Source organism: Eubalaena glacialis, chromosome 13, assembly GCF_028564815.1.
Source record: "Eubalaena glacialis isolate mEubGla1 chromosome 13, mEubGla1.1.hap2.+ XY, whole genome shotgun sequence".
Classification (NCBI taxonomy): Eukaryota; Metazoa; Chordata; class Mammalia; order Artiodactyla; family Balaenidae; genus Eubalaena; species Eubalaena glacialis.
In genome coordinates this window covers 62,891,105-62,909,470 of record NC_083728.1, presented here as the reverse complement: position 1 = coordinate 62,909,470, position 18,366 = coordinate 62,891,105, and the positions used below count along the sequence as shown (strand labels likewise).

At 48.0% G+C, this 18,366-nt stretch overlaps 1 pseudogene; it reads right to left on the bottom strand.

Moving 5' to 3' along the window:
* Positions 1-15,888: 15,888 nt before the first annotated feature.
* LOC133104609 (U6 spliceosomal RNA) lies at positions 15,889-15,947 on the bottom strand (annotated as a pseudogene).
* Positions 15,948-18,366: the final 2,419 nt, after the last annotated feature.

Below are 18,366 nucleotides of genomic sequence, written 5' to 3'. Positions count from 1 at the left end.
CTCCCTGCCCCCGGGGGGAGGCGGACGGTCACCTGGCTCTCGGGAGGTTCCCCATCTGGGATTTGAGGGCCTCTTGGGATGCAGGGACTACAGTATGGGGGAGGGGGAAGAGGAAGAAAGAGAAAGACCGGGATGTGACGGCACAGAGAAGCAAACAGCATTTATTATGCACCTACTACACACCAGGCGCTCCTTACCCGTGCCATGGGGTTCGATTCTTACAGCATCCCTAGGAGGCCAGCGCCACGGGCCCTGGGCCGAGGCTGGGAACACCCGCGGCTGCACAGTCCTCCGCGCAGAGTCAGGGTTCAAAGCCAGTGTCATCCATGCGAACTTCTGATCTTTGCACTGTGCGTTGCCACCTGCATCTCACCTCTTCTATGATTCTCTAGGGTGGGGGCGTAAACTTTATTCTGCATCTTGTTACAATCAGCCGTGGGTGCCGTGGGTCTTTTCAGAGGCTGCAGACAGAACCTGGCTTTGCAAGCACTTTGCCCTCTCCTTCCGCTCGGCCCGCCTGCAGGAGGAGCCAGGCAGGGTCAGGCCCCAGGAGGAAGGTGTTTCTCCAAGGTGTCTGGGAAGGGAAGATGCTCGTCCCAGTCTCTCACCATCACGGCTGCCCAAACCTCTGCCCTGGAGGATATGAGACCCTTCTCCAGCAGGGGCTCTGAGACCCCCAGGATCACGCCTTGGCCGAGCTGAGACTGGGGAGTGGTGCAAAATCGAGGCGGAGAGATCTGAGGAAGGCGGGGAACAGACAGATGCACCTCTTCCTGCTCAGTGTTGTGGCTTTGGGGACGTTCCTGTCTTCCTCTGGGCCTCAGTCTTCTTGTCTGTAAAATGGGCCCACGGATGGTCCTCCCCAAGCCCGTTTCATCCAATTAAATCCCACACATGTCTCCTGAGAGCCTTTCTGTGCCAAGTTCTCTGCCAGGTACTGGGGACGCACCAGTGAGCAAAACTGATTGTCACCAGGTCCCATGAAATATCAGGTGTGGATGTGATTTTTGGGTCTAGGAAGTCCCTCTTAGGGGAATGGCATCCCCTGTCCTGCAGGCTTTCTGGTGGCACAGCTATCCCACCACCCTCTCTCAAATGCAGGGGCCCAGCCCAGGGGACAAGAGACTCTGTAAGTGGGGCTGAGGCTGGCAGCGCAGGAAGTGTGGTTCAGGGAGAGGTAGGGGGGTGGGCTCAGGCAGCCGTGCTCCAGGGCACTCGCTCTTCTGCTTCCCAGACGTGTGCCTTGGGAAAGTTCCTTCTCCTGCTTGAGCCCCAGTTTCTCAACTACCCTGCAGGTGTGAGCTTGTCACGGTAGGACTGACAGATGGAGAGGGAGGACATCACCTCACGGCTGCTCAGATGTCTCCGATTGTCCCCAGGAGGCGTCTCCCCTGTGCTCAGCCACGAGTGATCTGCTTTGGCCTCTTCTGGAAGCCTCCTGGGAACACCATTTAGGGTGGGTCACCTGGCACGCATGCCTTTCTTACACCTGGGAGCACTTTAGAGTTTCCCAAGCTCCTGGCTCCTATCTGACCCTTGCTGCTGTCCTTCAGGGAGGGGATGTCCATCATGGTTCCCACCGACGGACGCTCCTGCAGAGGCTCAGTGAGGCCAAGGATGCGTCCAAGGTCATGGGCCAGGACCAAGACCCAAACCCGGGGTTCTGATCACTGAGCCGAGCTGTGTGCTTCTGCCTCCTCGTCCACCGTCCTTGGGGTCTGAGGACCTCCTGGTGGCACCTCTTGTGGTCATGTTGCTGACGCTGCTGCACCTGAGGATTCCTGCCCTTTATCAGCAACCGCAGTAAGTTGCTAGGATTGCAACCGCAGGGCAGGGGGACCTCTCCCTGTTAGGAGGACATGGGGGTGCTCTCAGAACATCGGCATTTGTTCCATGTTCATTTCTATTTCCGCAGTTAGAAATGCTTAATTTAACGGAGTACTCGGAGCCCCAGAGGAGGAACAAGGCTGTGATGACTAATAAAATATTTATGCGCTGGGAGAGCTGACTCCCCCATCCCCTGCCTCCTTGCTTCTTTGTGGGGTTTGCTCCCTCCTGCACCTCTCTGGGTTGTTGAGTCCTTGCCTGGAAGCAGCAGCCTCGGGGAGCCCGAGAGGTGAGCTGAGGCCTCACCTGTAATTGCCAGAACCAGCTGTTTGTTTTTCTCTTTGCCTGGGACTTGGTCCTGAATCTGCACCACGGAACCAGCTGGTGTCAGACCTGGAAGGTCTGATATCCGCATCTGATCTTCACCTTTTACCCATGAGGCCCTCTGAGGTGAGGCGTGTGCTAAGGGTGCTGTACTTGCCTACCTAAAAATGGGCCTGCTGTGGGTTCAAGGGTATACTCCAAAAGATATATTGGAGTCGTGATTCCAGTACCTGTGACCTTAATTGGAAAGAGGATCTTTGGACCTCCCTGGTGGTCCAGTGGCTGAGACTCTGTGCTCCCAATGCGGGGGGCCTGGGTTCGATCCCTGGTCGGGGAACTAGATCCCACATGCCTGCCGCAACTAAGACCCGGTGCAGCTAAATAAATAAATATTAAAAAAAAAAAAGAAAGAGGGTCTTTGCAGATGTAATTAGTTAAATTAAGATGAGATCACACCGGATTAGGGTGGACTCTAAACCCAGTGACTGGTGTCTTTATAAGGAGGCCACTGGAAGACACAGACACACACAGAGGAGGCCAGGTGAAGGCAGAGGCATAGAATGGAGTGATGCTGCCCTAAGCCAAGGAACATCCGGAGCCCCCAGAAACTAGAAGAGGCAGGAAGGATCCTACCCTGGAGTCTTCAGAGGGAGCATGACCCTCCCGACATCTTGACCTTGGACTTCTGGCCTCTAGAACTTTGAGAGAATAAATTTCTGTTGTTTTTAGCTGCCCAGTTTGGGGTACTTTGTCATGGTGGTCCTGGGAGATTAATACAGGCACTATAACAGGATTGTTTTAAACATCAGAATAATAACCACAGCTACCCTATCAAGTGCTTACCACCTGCTGAGTACACTTTATCATCTTCAGTCTTAAGATACCTGTGAGGCAGGTGCTGTTATTATCTCTTCCACAATGAGGAGACTGAGGCTTAGGGAGGGGAGATAATTGCCCAAACTGCACCGCTGGTAAGACGTGGGGGGCAATGGGTCGAGGCTGGCTGATCGGCATCTGTGCTCTTGAACACCATCCCTGCCTGTCTCCTTTGTTGCTTCATAACAAGTCACCAGAAAAGCAGTGGCTAAAACCAGCAACGATCATTTTTTATCCTTTGTGGTCTTTGAGGGTCAGGAATTCAGAAAGTGCTCAGCCGCTGGTTCTGGTTTGGTCTCTCTCAGCAGGGGCTGGAATTGGAGCAACAGGGGGTACAGCCGAGAAGGCTGAGCACTCCTCTGTGTCTCCTCAAAGCCTTTCCATACATCCTGAGGCAGGCTGGGACCTGGGACCTGGGACCCTTTGCTGCAGTGCTTGCACCTGCACAAAGGTCTCCTTGAGCAAGAAAATACAAAGAAACTGTAAGGGACTAAAAATAACTGCGTGCATGCGCAGTTGGGGCAAATTATGGACAAGATACAAAAAGACCAAAAAGCCTAACTGCCACTTCTGAAAAGCCAGGAGCAAAAACAGGGTGTTGGGAGCAAAAGCAGCATACTGTGCATGACCCCTGCACTCAGCAACACCAAGGGGGTGGGCAAACTACCTAAGCCACCCCTCTGACCTGACCCCTGGACCCACCCCTACCCTCACCCCATATGAAGAACTAGCTTGACCCCCACCCTGGGGAGTGAGTGAGCAAGGGAATCTCCTAGTTGTTCTCACTCCCCACCCTTGCTGCAGCAGGGGCCCCAATAAAGCCTTGCCTGAATTTCTTGTCTGGTCTCTGATCAATGTCTGTTGATTAAGGAGGCCAAGAACCTGGGTTGGTAACAATCTCTCCACGTGGGCTAGATTGGGCTTCCTGACAACATGGCGGCAGCAGGGCAGTCAGAGGCTTGGGATCCAGTGCAGGTGCTCCAAGGAGCAAGGTGCCAGCTGCACTGCCTTTTGTAACTTAGCCTCAGAAACCATATCCCCTCTGCCACCATCACCAGCCTGTCCTGATTCACGGGGAGGGAACACAGACCCCAGCCTCCCTGGGAAGAGTATCAGAGTCACATGCTAAGAAGAGCCTGGGGTGTTGGATGTAGTGTTGGCAGCATCTTCAGAAAACACCACCTGCCACCCTCTACAAGAGTAACCTTCTTTCTTAATCTCACTGCCTCACTGTTTCCACCTGCAAGATCTCAGCCACCTGTCCCCACCCCCCCTGCCCCCTGCTCCAGTCCCCAGCAAAGTCCAATGATTGAGTCCTTAGCAAGAAAGAAGGCTGGGGGGATAGGCAGGGGCCAGATCGTGGAAGCCGCAGAGAGGAGCCCAGAGACCAATGGGGAGGTTTTTAAGAAATTGTGGTAAAATATATACAGAGTAAAATTTAAACATTTTAAAATGCACACTCCAGTGGCATTTAGCCCCTTCACAATGTTATGCAAGCACCACCACCAAATTCAGTACTAAATGGGGATTTTTCTGGAGGAGGTGACACTTTCTTGCTCTAGAAGGATCTCTCTGCCCATTGCTTGGATGATGGGCTGGAGGGGGTGGCTGGTGCATCTTCAGGGATAAAGGCCAGCAAAGAGGCTGTTACTAGTGTAGTGGAGAGAACGTGGTGGCCCGAGCAGGGCGGAGGTGATGGGAGGGCAAGAAGAATTCTCAGCTGGCATTTAGGCGGTGGGGTTGCTGAATTTGGTGGGTGTGTGATGTGCGCAGATGATGCCGGTTCCAGCTGGAATAGTAATGTGAGTGGAACCAGATTTCCAGAGGTGGAAAATGCTGGAAGGCAAGCCGACTGGAAGTATTGGGGGAGGGGTGTAGACAATGAGTGCCTTCTAGAGGATATTGAGTTTGAGACCCTGGGGAACAGCCAAGTGGACACGCCCAGGAGGTAGCTGGGAATACTTCTTAGCACAGAGAGTGGGATCAACCAGGACTTCCCAACCTCAGCCCTAGTGACGTCTGAGGCCAGGTCACTCTGCGTTGTAGGGGTCACCCCGTGCAGTGGATGGGTGCCCAATCTCTGACCGCTACCCAGTAGATGCCAAGTGCACACCCTTCCCAGGCATGACAATCACAAATGTCTCCAGACATTGCCAGATGTCCCCTGGCGGGGGGGTGGCTGGGGAAGCCGGCCCCAGTTGAGAACCACTCGGGCTAATGCTTTGGAGAGTCTGTAACTAGACAGCAATGTAAGCCTTTGGGATCCTTGAGATGCTCAGAGGGTCAGTGTGGTGTGAGAGAGGAGAGGCCCCTATGTGTCTGTGATAAACACAGGCTCCAATGGGGCAAAACCAGGAGAGACCACAAGGCTTACTAAGAAGGAGGGACCAGCGGGGAGGAAGGAGGGAGAGTCCCAGAAACGGGCAGATGGTGGTGCCACCTGCTGCCTGCACCTCCCTCCGTGCACCCACCACGAGCATCATGTTTCTGCTTGGACTTTGTGTCGAGGGAGGGCCTGCGGAGCGTGATGGGCAAATGGCTGAAGCTTCCCGTGCCTTCACTTCCTCAGCCGTAAGACAGGGCTCCTAGCGGTACCTGCCTGCGGGATAGTCTCGGCGATTACACGCGTCCACGCTGCACAGAGCTTAGAACGGGGCTTCTCATTTGTGAGCGTAAACCAGGGTTGCTCTTCTCAGTATTCCGCTCATTTCCAGACCTCGGACCTTGCCTCACTCCATGGATTTAATTAACTCCATGGTTCATACTTTCAACAAATCTGTATGGGAGACGTACTCTGCGCTACCCCTGGGGGTGGAGCAGTGAGCAGGATGGAGGCAGACCCCGCCCCACACAAAGCCTGGTTTGGGGAGGGGCGAGGGAGGCAGATATTAATCAGGTGTCACACACGTAATTACCAACAGAGACATGTGAGGAAGGGCATGAAACTACGAAAAGCCAAGATGCAGGCACCCTCTCTGCCCAGCTCTGGAGCAGCTCTGCAGAAAACACTGCCTCATCTGTTTGTGCAGCCCCAACGCTCCACCAAGGGAAAGATTCAGGGGTGGAAACCCTCTCCAGTGCATCTCTTATCATCCTGGAGGAAGGATTCCTGGGAAGCAGTCTTAGGACCTGCTACTTCTACTGAAAGGGGGTTCAGTCCCTTCAAGTTCAGCTTTGGATGGAAACACCAAGGACTCAAAATGTGGATAAGAACGTAGAAAATCAGGGGCGGCGTTAAATATGTTTCTTATGCTTCCTGGCTTTTCTGGAGAAAACCACCTGCTCGTACGGGTTGACTTTAGTATTGATGGTGGGGGCAGGGGACACACGTGCACACACCTTCCCTGAAGCATCTTCCTGGCAGGGCAGATGCCACCCCGTGGGATAGAAAGAACTCCTGGTTAGAGGCTAGGAGATTTGGACCCTGGTCCAGGCTCGACCTCCAAACCCATAGGATGACCTTGCGCTCAGGGAATTCCCCTCCTGGACGTTAACCTTTCAGTCACTCCCGCACTGGAGTCCAGGTCTCGGGGTCGAGACCAGGGTGAGGAGAGCGAAGCTTGGCAGAGCTGCAGGGTCAGAGCCCGTCTTCATTTAAAGATGTTGATATTCTGTTCATCATGGGTATTTGGAGGATTACTTTTGATTTTAAAAAAAGCAGTGCACTACAGTGTTATCTATCTGGATGACTGAGTCATTTGGGGCCGCCCTACATTTTGCACCCAGGGCCTTACCCTAGTTCTGATCAACGTGGGCCTCCTGCTGGACCCACCCTTTATCTTGGGGGTATTTGGGTAGAAAATGTCCTTCCTATGTGCAGAACATCTTAGAGCTTCCAAAGCTTGTTCACTTCTGGGATCTCTTTCGAGCCTTTGAATGCCCCAGAAAACACCCAGGGTGCGGGTGTTGGTCACCCATTCACAGATGAAGAAACTGAGGTCCAGAGAAAGGAAATAGCTTGTTTAGGTTCACAAACCAAACTACCAAGTATGGGAACTAGGGTCAGATCCAAGTTCAGGGGGATTTTTCTGCTCCATTCCCTGGACAGCTGGACAGGTACAGTTTATATTTTATTTATTTATTTATTTAATAAATTTATTTATTTAATTTATTTATTTTTGGCTGCATTGGGTCTTTGTTGCTGCGCGTGGGTTTTCTCTAGTTGCGAGGAGCGGGGGTTCTCTTCATTGCAGTGCGCGGGCCTCTCATTGCAGTGGCTTCTCCCGTTGTGGAGCACGGGCTCCAGGCGCACGGGCTTCAGTAGTTGTGGCTCATGGGCTCTAGAGTGCAGGCTCAGTAGTTGTGGCCCACGGGCTTAGTTGCTTAGTAGCTTAGTTGCTAGGAGCCCTGGGAGCATCTCTTAACCTACAATGGGTGGAGCTTGTAGATATTTCGGCTCCCTTGCCTTCAGGTGGGACAATCTTCAGTTTGTCTAACGACAGATGACATCAGTGGAATGGCCAATGAGGCAACAGCAAAAAAGTGTTCTTGGAAGAGGAAGAAGATGAAACTAAGGTAGTAACTTTTAAATTTTATTTGCAAAGTGCTGTCCTGTTTGCCAATCCCTTTCCTGCCTTTATCTCATCAGATGCTTGGAGCACATCTGTAGGTACAGTACAGTCATTTCTGTCTCCAGGAGAGGTAAAGCCTTGTTGGCAAATGGTGATGCAGCTACTTGAATCCCCACCTCCTGATTCTTTAAACTCCGTGGCCTTTTTCATTCTCCTGAGTGAGTTCTCTGGCCGCAGGTACCTGCAGTAGGGACCACCTGTTGCCAGATTTTTCTAGGACTCCAATTTCAAAGTATGAAATGATACGGATTAAATCACAGGCCATGGTTTGGAAAGCAGGATCGCTGAGCCAAAGCCCTGGGGTCAGCTTAGTGTTTCTTACACCAGAGGGATGCAACAGCGGTGGTCAGAGGTCCTGCACTCCCCTGGCATTTTCATCGTGGCCTCTCAGCCCAGCAAAGGGCCTGCAACAAAGGAAATGATGAGAAGGCAGAAGAAAACCTGGTGGGAAGCAGGAAGCTCGGCCAGATTAGTGACTGACCAGAACTGAGTCATCAAAGGGCCTGGATGAAAGGATGGAGATCACTCAGGGAGCATGAAACACAGGCAGCTTAAGTGGTAAGAGACCAAAAGTGAGGGATCAAAGACGCACTGGAATCACAGCGCAGCCGCCTGAGAGCTGCAAGCTGTGTCAGCCTTGACTTGGGGGGCTGCAGGAAGGGCAGGGGGGTTGTGCTGACCCAGCGAGGATTCACCTTTAAGCTGGGGGCAGAAGTCTCGGGGTTGGAGAACTCGGGAGAACGCCTAGATAACGGCCATCGTCTTTAGTTGTTGTTTTTACTTGGTATTTTGAAATAATTATAGACTCACGGGAAATTGCAAAACTAGTACACAGAGTCCCGTGAACCCCAGGGGTGACACCCTATGTAACTGTAGTACAATGTTAATATCAGGAAATTGGTGCAATGCTAAGGTGAGGACAGACCTCAGTTCTCTGTGTGTGTGTGTGTGTGTGTGTGCGTGTGCGTGTAGTTCTATGCAGTTTCCTCCTACATGTAGATTCCTGTTTCCACCACTATAACTAAGATGCAGAACTTTACCATCACCCTAGACAGGACCCTCGTGCTACCTGTTTAGAATTGCACTCCCCACCCCTTCCACCCCATGTCGGATCCCGTTTTCCATCGCCAGAGTTTTGTCATTTAGGGACTATGACGTGAGTGGAATCATAAAGTACACAACTTCTTCGTCTTTTTTTTTTTTTCTTGTATTCTGGACTCTAGCATTGCTGTTGAGTAGTTCAGAGTTGTTATTCTTTTTCTTTTTTTTATAAATTTATTTATTTATTCTGGGCTGTGTTGGGTCTTTGTTGCTGTGCGTGGGTTTTCTCTAGTTGTGGCGAGCAGGGGCTACTCTTCGTTGCGGTGCGCGGGCTTCTCATTGCGGTGGCTTCTACTGTTGCGGAGCATGGGCTCTAGGCATGTGGGCTCCCGTAGTTGTGGCACACGAGCTCAGTAGTTGTGGCTCGCGGGCTCTAGAGCGCAGGCTCAGTAGTTGTGGTGCATGGGCTCAGTTGCTCCGCGGCATGTGGGATCTTCCTGGACCAGGGCTTGAACCCGTGTCCCCTGCATTGGCAGGTGGATTCTTAACCATTGTGCCACCAGGGAATTCCCCAGTATGTAACTTCTTGAGATTGGCCCATCTTCTCTCAGCATAGTGCCTATGAGATGCACCCAGAGTGTGGCCTGCATCCATAGCTCCATCCTTTCTGTCCCTGAGTAGTTTTCCACAGCATTGATGTGGTACAGTTCACTGATGCAGTCAATCACTGAAGGACATGAAAGGGCTTTCCAGCTTTTGGCAATTGGGACCATTGTTTTCACTGAATGGCACATGGGCTTGAATGGGGAGGCTCCTCTCCAAAACATCCCTAAAGATGTTTTTTTAAAAAAAATTTGTTGAAGTATAGTTGATTGACAATGTTGTGTTAATTTCTTCTGTACAGCAAAGTGACTCAGTTATACATATATATATATTCTTTTTCATATTCTTTTCCATTATGGTTTATCACAGGATATAGCCTAAGGATGTTAAATATGACTTAAGGGTATTGATTTAAATGACCCCGTAATGTCAGCTGGGCTATCCTTTACGACTTCTGCAAGAAGAATTTCTCTCATGCCTCAGAGACAAAAAGGCAATGTTTTTCTTCAACCGTTAGTAGGTTTTTATCCAAGGAAACTGGGAATCTTGTCACTTATGGAGTTTCTCTCTTTGCTTTGGCCACCGGGAAGATGAGCTTGGGGGCCAACAAAAGAGTGAGGGAGCAGCAAGGTGGGAGAGATCAGTACCTTTGTTCAACTGTGGCCACCTTGCGTGTCAGAGCCGTGAACTGTCCATCTTTGTACCTCCATATGCCAAGCACAAGGTAGGATGGAGAATAGCTGAGCCCAGGGATGCTGAGTCCACCTTCTTCTCCTGTGGTTCCCTCCCCGGGGTGCAAGGAGCGCTCTCTCCAGTGGATCCAGCCAGGACTACAGGGCGATGAACAGGCCCTGAGCACGTGTGACTGTGGGGGATGGGAGGAAGGTGAGCCTTCAGAGCCCTGACAGGTAGAGTGACGAGAGGGGCCCAGACTTCAGATCTCACTGAATAGGAAAAAAATTTGGAGGACTAAGGTTTTTTCCTACCCATTTTTTATCTTGCCAAGTCAGCCCATCAATCAAACAACCCCCCAAACACACAGACACACACAAAATCACATACAAAAAGACAATCACTACCATTTTCCGTCACGACCATGTCTCCCTCACTAACACACACACACACACACACACATGCGTGCATGTATGCAATGCATGCACTGGAAGGGAAATATTTTGGAATCAGAGGTTGTACTTTAAACTGAATAGGTGTGGAGTGTCTTACTTTTCTCAGTTCACTCTCTTTGAGATCATGCATCTTTTTTGTTTTATAAATTTACTTATTTATTTATTTTTGGCTGTGTTGGGTCTTCGTGGCTGCATGTGGGCTTTCTCTAGCTGCGGCGAGAGGGGGCTACTCTTCGTTGCGGTGCACGGGCTCTAGGTGCGAGGGCTTCAGTAGTTGTGGCACACGGGCTCAGTAGTTGTGGCACATGGGCTTAGTTGCTCTGCGGCATGTGGGATCTTCCCGTACCAGGGCTCGAACCCATGTTCCCTGCATTGGCAGGTGGATTCTTAACCACTGTGCCACCAGGGAAGCCCTGAGATCATGCATTCTTAACGTGAGTGAAAATTGGCTCTTTTTTAAAAAAATTAGGAGGTGCTTTATTTCTTTTAACACTAGTTCCTCCTGTATGTAAAATGTAAATATTTCACATTGTCATACCAATCAATTAATGTAAAGCTACCATCATCAATATATGTGTGTATATGCTCTGTACACGTATATACACAGTGAATCTTAGGTCACTTCCCTCTGGGCAGGGAAGAGAATAAAAGATGCATATAAGATTTCACCCCTGTTGAGAAAATTGGCTCTTGGAGGTGAAAAAAATTCATGTTATTTTGGCTCTCCAAAGGACCATAGTCCATAAACGGATATACAGTGTATCTGTGCTATTAAAATTTCGTGGGTGGGGTGGCAATTAAGAAAAAAAAGTCTGAAAGACTCTTTGGGGAGGTGGTGATGAATAAAAGGTCATGAAGTGCTGTTGTAGATCTGCATGGGCCCAAGGGGCTTGCATTTGGAAATTGCTGACCTCCACTGTGGGATGCTATAAAGTACCACCTGGAGCTCGAGATGTATGTGTCATAATTGTTGGCGTTTGTTGTGGGTCAGGCCACCAAGCCCTTCACTTGCACCATTTTGCTCTGAGAGGCAGATGTTCACATTGCACCCGTTTTACAAACAGGGAAGCGGAGGGATGGAGAGGGTAAGGCACTTGTGCCGTCAGGTGCCCACCGTTGCTAAGCACCGAGGCTTGGATCAAACTCGGGGCGTCCGACTTAATTTATTGGAAGATCAGGGTTTTCTGGGGTTCTTGCTTGCAGCAGCTCCGAGAGTGTGGAATGTGCATTTCCCATCCTCATGAAATTTAAGAAGTCTGGCCAAATATTCTGGCCAGAGTCTCATTCCTGGGATGCCTATCACCTAGCCTGGAATCATTTCCATAGCCCCAGCAAGGCCAGATGTTGGAGGGCAGAAGAGCAAGCCACAGGCCCATCAAAGGAATGATGGGCCTCCCACACCCAGCAATTAAGAGGGGATTCTCAGCTGTGAATGTGCCTCTTGGCTTCCTGATGAAAATCTACTGTGCTAATTAAATAACCATGACCTTGGGAATTCCCCTGTGGTCCATGGTTAGGACTCAGCACCGTCACTGCCAGGGCGTGGGTTCAATCCCTGGTGTGGGAACTAAGATCCTGCACGTCACGCATTGAGGCCAGGGGAAAAAATAAACAAACCATGACTGTGGCCTGGGACTGCATGCAGCTTCACACGGAGGCCACACAAGACCCTGCCTGGGAAGACAATGACCCCATCCTTTGTGATCAGGAATGAAACCTTGGCTCTCCAAGGGCAATGGGAATTCACTTCAGGACCAGGAAAGGTGCATGGAGACAGGATCTGGTCTAGAGTTCTTGTTCAGTCTCCTTAAAGAAACCCTGATTGACTCTTCCTGCCCTTCCTTATTCCTCTTCCTCTGCACTGCTGCTGGGATGATGATTTTAACGCACAGATCATACATGTCTCAGCTCAGAAATTCCTAGAGGGCTCCCACTTGCCTACAGCCATGGCTGCCATCACCAGGGCCACATAGTCCTTCAACATAATTACGGAGAAGGGCCCGAGAGCACATACGCACAGCAACCATTGTATATAATATCCTAATGGGTCTTACATGTGTAAATCTTTTTATGAAATGCTTAGAGACCCCTCCCCAAGGTTCAGTTGGCTGGGGCTTTCCTCTGGTTCCTCCAGCTAACTGAGGAAATAAACAAAGACGACCAAACGAGCACAAGCAAAGGTTATTTATTCAGAGCTAGCCAAGACGCGAGTGATGGTGGCTGACTCCCTTGTGTTTTGGCAGAGGCACAAAGGCAGGCAGAGGAGAGGAAAAGCTTTGTAGGAGAAAAAGGGGGAGTCTTCAGATGTGCCCTGATTGGAGGCTGTTGGCATGGGGAGTTGGGGATGAGCTACTTAGAAGTGGGGCATCTTATGTGGTTGGTTAGGGGTATATATGAGACATTCTCTGGTTAGTCCCATGCTGGCAGAATGGACAACAATTAGGGAAGCTGTCAGTTATTAATCAACTCCTGACCATTTGGGGCCAATTTTGGCTTCCTGGACTGGTTGTTAGAGATAATGGTCTAACTTCCTACAGTCTGACCTATGGAATATATGTAGCTATAGAGAGCAGGCTGGCTTCCTGGCCTGGTTAGTGTAGATCACCAGCCTTCCTGGGCTGGTTGCTGCAGATCGTGGGTTAGAAATCTATTTTAAATATGCTCTGGCCATTGTCTGTTTGTGTATTCAGTTTCTCATAATGAATATATAAACATAGAGTGATCACACAAAAGGTTTGGCTCTTAATTGATAAGTGTTTACATATACTGACAGGTGACAGAGGTAATGCAAATTAGAGGCATTTATTTACTTAGTTTGAAATGAGTTAAGAATTCCTATAATTCTTAGGAATATGTACCATCCATCGTAGACATCAAGCAGATGTAAAACTGTTATAGGGATTGTACGCATTGCCTGACATTTATTTCTTAAGCTAATTATTTCATATTTTTTTAGCATTTGTTTATGACAGGGGTCCCCACCCCTGGGCCGTGGACCAGTGCCGGTCTGTGGCCTGTTAGGACCAGGGCTGAGCAGCAGGAGGTGAGGGGCGGGCAAGTGAGTGAAGCTTCATCTGCCCCTCCCCATCGCTCCCCATTGCTCGCGTTACTGCCTGAACCATTCCCCCCCAGCCCCCGTCGGTGGAAAAATTGTCTTCCATGAAACCGGTCCCTGGTGCCAAAAAAGGTTGGGGACCGCTGGTTTATGAAATCAAGGGTTTGAAAATTTTAAGAGGGTAAAAATACGTAAGAAATCCATGAAACCATAGACAGACTGCTAATAAAGTAGAAGAGAGATAATGTAAATCAACGGTCCCTGGACCAGCCGCATCAGTATCACCTGGGAATTTGTTAGAATGCCATTCTCAGGTCCCAGTCCACTGAATTAGCAACTCTGGGGTGGGGCCCAGCACTCTGTGTTTTAACCTCTGGGTGATGCTGATGAGCATGAAAGTTTGAGGACCATCAATTTAGATGAACGCATCAGAGCGTAACTTGACAACAACAGATTATCAATAAAGAATATTGAAGAAAGTGAAAAACAATTATAGAGAAGAGAAAAGGTGCAGAATGGGCCTAATTAAATAAAAGAGAGAAGCATCTGATAAAAACAGTCCATGAGTTGGTACCACAGTGGAAAGACATAACACAGAGACTATAGTACTTCAGTGCTGAGCATCACAACGTAAGATGCTGGGGAGAAGGGTAACCACGTGCAATAGACACAGTCATAGTTTATTTATAGCTACGAGGAGAACAGCTTATGTTTTGCTGGGTGCAGCTATTTTTCAAACGTCTATAGATTTGATTGGGCTGAACAAAGTACAAATTAATTTAAATGCATCACTGAACTTACCATAACTTTTGCTGTGATGTGTTTTCTCAGACAATTTGCACTGAAACTACTGCCATGAAATTTCTGGACACTGAAATGGGGTCCCCGTATGCAAAACAGTTATTATAGACCAGTGGCCTGTAGGATAAAATCTAAACTTGGCAGCAAGGTCTGCCTCTGTGTGTTTCATGATCTAGCCTTCCTTGTCTTAACAGGCTGGTCATCTACCGACCTCCCACCCCCATTCCATATGTGGTCCTCCAACAATATCACTTCACTTTCTTGAAGCAAACTGATGTATTCCTACGTATCTGTTAAGACCCTACTCAACATTACTTTCTTTAGAAAACCTCTCCGCAACTTCCCCAGGAAGCCTCATGCTTTGCTTTCCCTACTCCTATGGCACCCAGGACAAACTTCCATCATGGCAGGTACCCGTACTGGGCTGTAATCACATCTGCTTCCCAGTAGACAATGAACTCCTTCAGTGAGGGGACCATGTGTTTTTCTTCTTTGGATGCATAGGGCTTAGCTTACTGCCTGTCTCACAGTTAATGCTTAACAGACATTTGCTATTTGGTTACTGCTTAGACAAATTATGCTTGTTATTTATCTAAAAGGTGTGCTTATCTGTTAAGTCAGACATAAAGCATGCATCAGAGGGTATTTCCTTTACTTATTCTTTGCAGCCCAACTATATGAAGATGTTTGCAATACCAATGATGAATAAAATGAGAAAATAGGGCCAGTATATTGGAAGTAGAAAAGAGTAACAATAATAAAATCACAGAGAGGAAAAGAGAAAATTAATCAGCAAAATCTAGACTAACACCATTGTGATGATTAAGTATGGCATTTAACTTTGAGCTTCCTGGCAGTCTAGGCAAAGAGGGAAATAATGGAGGGGGGGAGGGATAAATTAGGAGTATGGGATTAACAGATACACACCACTGTATATAAAATAGATAAACAACAAGGATTTACTGTGTAACACAGGGAACTCTGTTCAATATCTTGCAATGATCTATGGCGGAAAAGAATCTGAAAAAAAATTTATTTATAACTGAATCACTTCGCTGTACACCTGAAACTAATGCAATATTGTAAATCAACTATACTTCAATAAAAAAGGGAAATAATGGGTTATATAAGTTGTTTTTTTTTTTCCACTGTTAAGACTTTGGCTTTTATTTGTGTTGGCTTTTTTTTTTAACATCTTTATTGGAGTATAATTGCTTTACATTGGTGTGTTAGCAAAGTGAATTAGCTATACGTATACATATATCCCCATACCTCTTCCCTCTTGCATCTCCCTCCCACCCTCCCTATCCCACTCTTCTAGGTGGTCACAAAGCACCGAGCTGATCTCCGGGGCTATGCGGCTGCTTCCCACTAGCTATCTATTTTACATTTGGTAGTGTATATATGTCCATGCGACTCTCTCACTTCATCCCACCTTACCCTTCCCCCTCCCCGTGTCCTCAAGTCCATTCTCTACGTCTGCATCTTTATTCCTGTCCTGCCCCTAGGTTCTTCAGAACCAATTTTTTTTTCTTTTTTTTTTTTAGATTTCACATATATGTGTTAACATATGGTATTTGTTTTTCTCTTTCTGACTTACTTCACTCTGTATGACAGACTCTAGGTCCATCCACCTCACTCACAAATAACTCAATTTCATTTCCCATGCTAATCTTCTCTGTATCGTTCCAATTTTAGTATATGTGCTGCTGAAGCGAGCGCTATAAGTTGGTTTGAGCAATGCTTCAAAGTAGTTCATCATGAGAGATGAGTGGTTTCTTGCCAGGAATTTACTGTATAGTTTCCTATACAATCGGCATCAACAGTGTGTGAGATTAGTAGTCATAAATAATTTATTCATTCATTCTTCCAATATCCTCTGAGGCCTCTTCTATCCTAGACACTGTAGATGCTGGGTTACAGAGTTGAATAAGATACATTCACTTTCTAGTCGAGGAGAGAGAGAAAGTGACTCATAGAACAGTGCGAGTGTGATAAGCTCTGTGTTAGAGGAGACACCTGGAGGCTTTGGGAACCCAAGGCGGAAATCTCAGCTGCCGGTGAGGAGGGAAGGCTTTCGCAAGGAGATGCTATCTGAGCTTTGAAGGATGAGTTGGGTTGGCCAGATGAAGAAGTGGGTGGGGAGGGTGTGGGGACGGATGTCCAGTGCAAACGTTTGGAGGAATGAAGGTGCAGTGTCCCCCCCTCCCCTCAAATTCATATTTTGAAATCCTGACCCCAATGTGGTGATATGAGGAGGTGGGGCTTTGGGGGTAATTAGATCATGGAGGTGGAGCCTTTATGAATGGGATTAGTGCCTTTATAAGGACACCCCAGGAAGCTCTCTTACACTCCTTCTGCCATGTGAGCACACAACGAGAAGACAGCCGTCTGCAGCCCAGAAGGGAACTCTCACGAGAACCCAACCAGGTTGGTGCCCTGGTCTTGTACATCCAGCCTCCAGAACTGTGAGAAATAAATTTCTGTTGTTTATAAGCCACCTATTCTATTGTACCTTGTTATAGCGGCTCAAATGGACTAAGAACGGTACATTGGAGAAATAAATTGCAAGTGATTTAGGAAGACTGGGGCACGTGGGGGAGGGGCAAGAGGTGAAATTGGCAAGGTAGCAAGCAAGTGCCTGACCATGAAGGCTCCTGAGGGACTCCAAAGAACCTGGGTCTTTGTGTTCTGTCGGGCAGGAAACGGGAGCTGTGAAAGCATTTTAAACAGGGAAGTGATGCAGTCTGTTACGTGTTTAAAAGATGCAGACCCCTATGTTCACAGCAACATTATTTACAGTAGCCAATATGTGGAAACAACCTAAATGTCCATTGACAGATGAATGGATAAAGAAGATGTGGTACATATATATACAATGGCGTATCACTCAGCCATAAAAAAGAATTAAATAATGCTATTTGCAGCAACATGGATGGACCTAGAGATTATCATACTAAGTGAAGTAAGTCAGACAAAGACAAATACCATATGATATCACATATATATGGAATCTAAAATATGACACAAATGAACTTATCTACGAAACAGAAACAGTCTCACATAGAGAACAGACTTGTGGTTGCCAAGAGGGAGGGAGTAGGGGAGGTATGGATTGGGAGTTTGGGATTAGCAGATGCAAACTATTATATATAGGATGGATAAAAAACAAGGTCCTACTGTATAGCACAGGGCACTATATTCAATATCCTGTGTTAAACCAGAATGGAAAAGAATATGAAAAAGAATATATATATATATATATATATATATATATATATATATATATAACTGAATTACTTTGCTGTACAGCAGAAATTAACACAACATTGTAAATCAACTGTACTTCAAAAACATTAAAAAAAAAAGATGCAGAAATGCAGGAGGGCCCAGCTTTGCTCTGCAGTCAACCCGCACCAGCCCTAAATTCCTTTGCTCTGAGGCCAGGCGCTTTGAAAACACTGAAGCCTGAATTGACATCAATTATGCTGCAAGGGGGAAAAATTAATTAAAAGTTTTCGAAGGGCTCTATTCTGTCTTCTCTATTTTCATGTTATCAGCAACACTGCTTTCTCTTCTGGCTGGGAGTTATTACAGTATAACATTTTCATGTTGCTTGTAGGGTAATTATGTCAAATATATGGGAGATGATAAGCTGCAGTTTGTATTATTCTGTGATTAATCTCCATACATTCTGGCATTTCAATCTGGCCTCAGAAGACGAGGTTTGCTAAACTCTGGTGTAGAAGGAGGATGTGGGGAAGAGCCAGGAGGACCGGAGAGCGGATACGAGGTGGTTCTGGCTGGAAATATCCCCGTTTCCCCAAAGCACCCACCCACCCCAGGCTTCGTGCTTCATGCTCCCACCAAGGCTTGTTCAGCCTGGTGCTTCTGAAAGCGTGGTCTTCAAACTGCCTTTGTTAGATTCACCTGGGATGCTTGTGTCCAAAGCACACTCCTGGTCCCTGCTCCCCCAACCCGTGGGATCAGCATTTATAAGATCCTGGCCCAGGAATCTGCATTTTCAACCACCCCACTACCTCCAAATTATTCTTGTATACTTAAAGTTTTCCAAGAGCGAATCCAGATCACAGTGAATTGACTCAATTCTTTGTAAACCGCAAACCAGATTTGAAGGTTT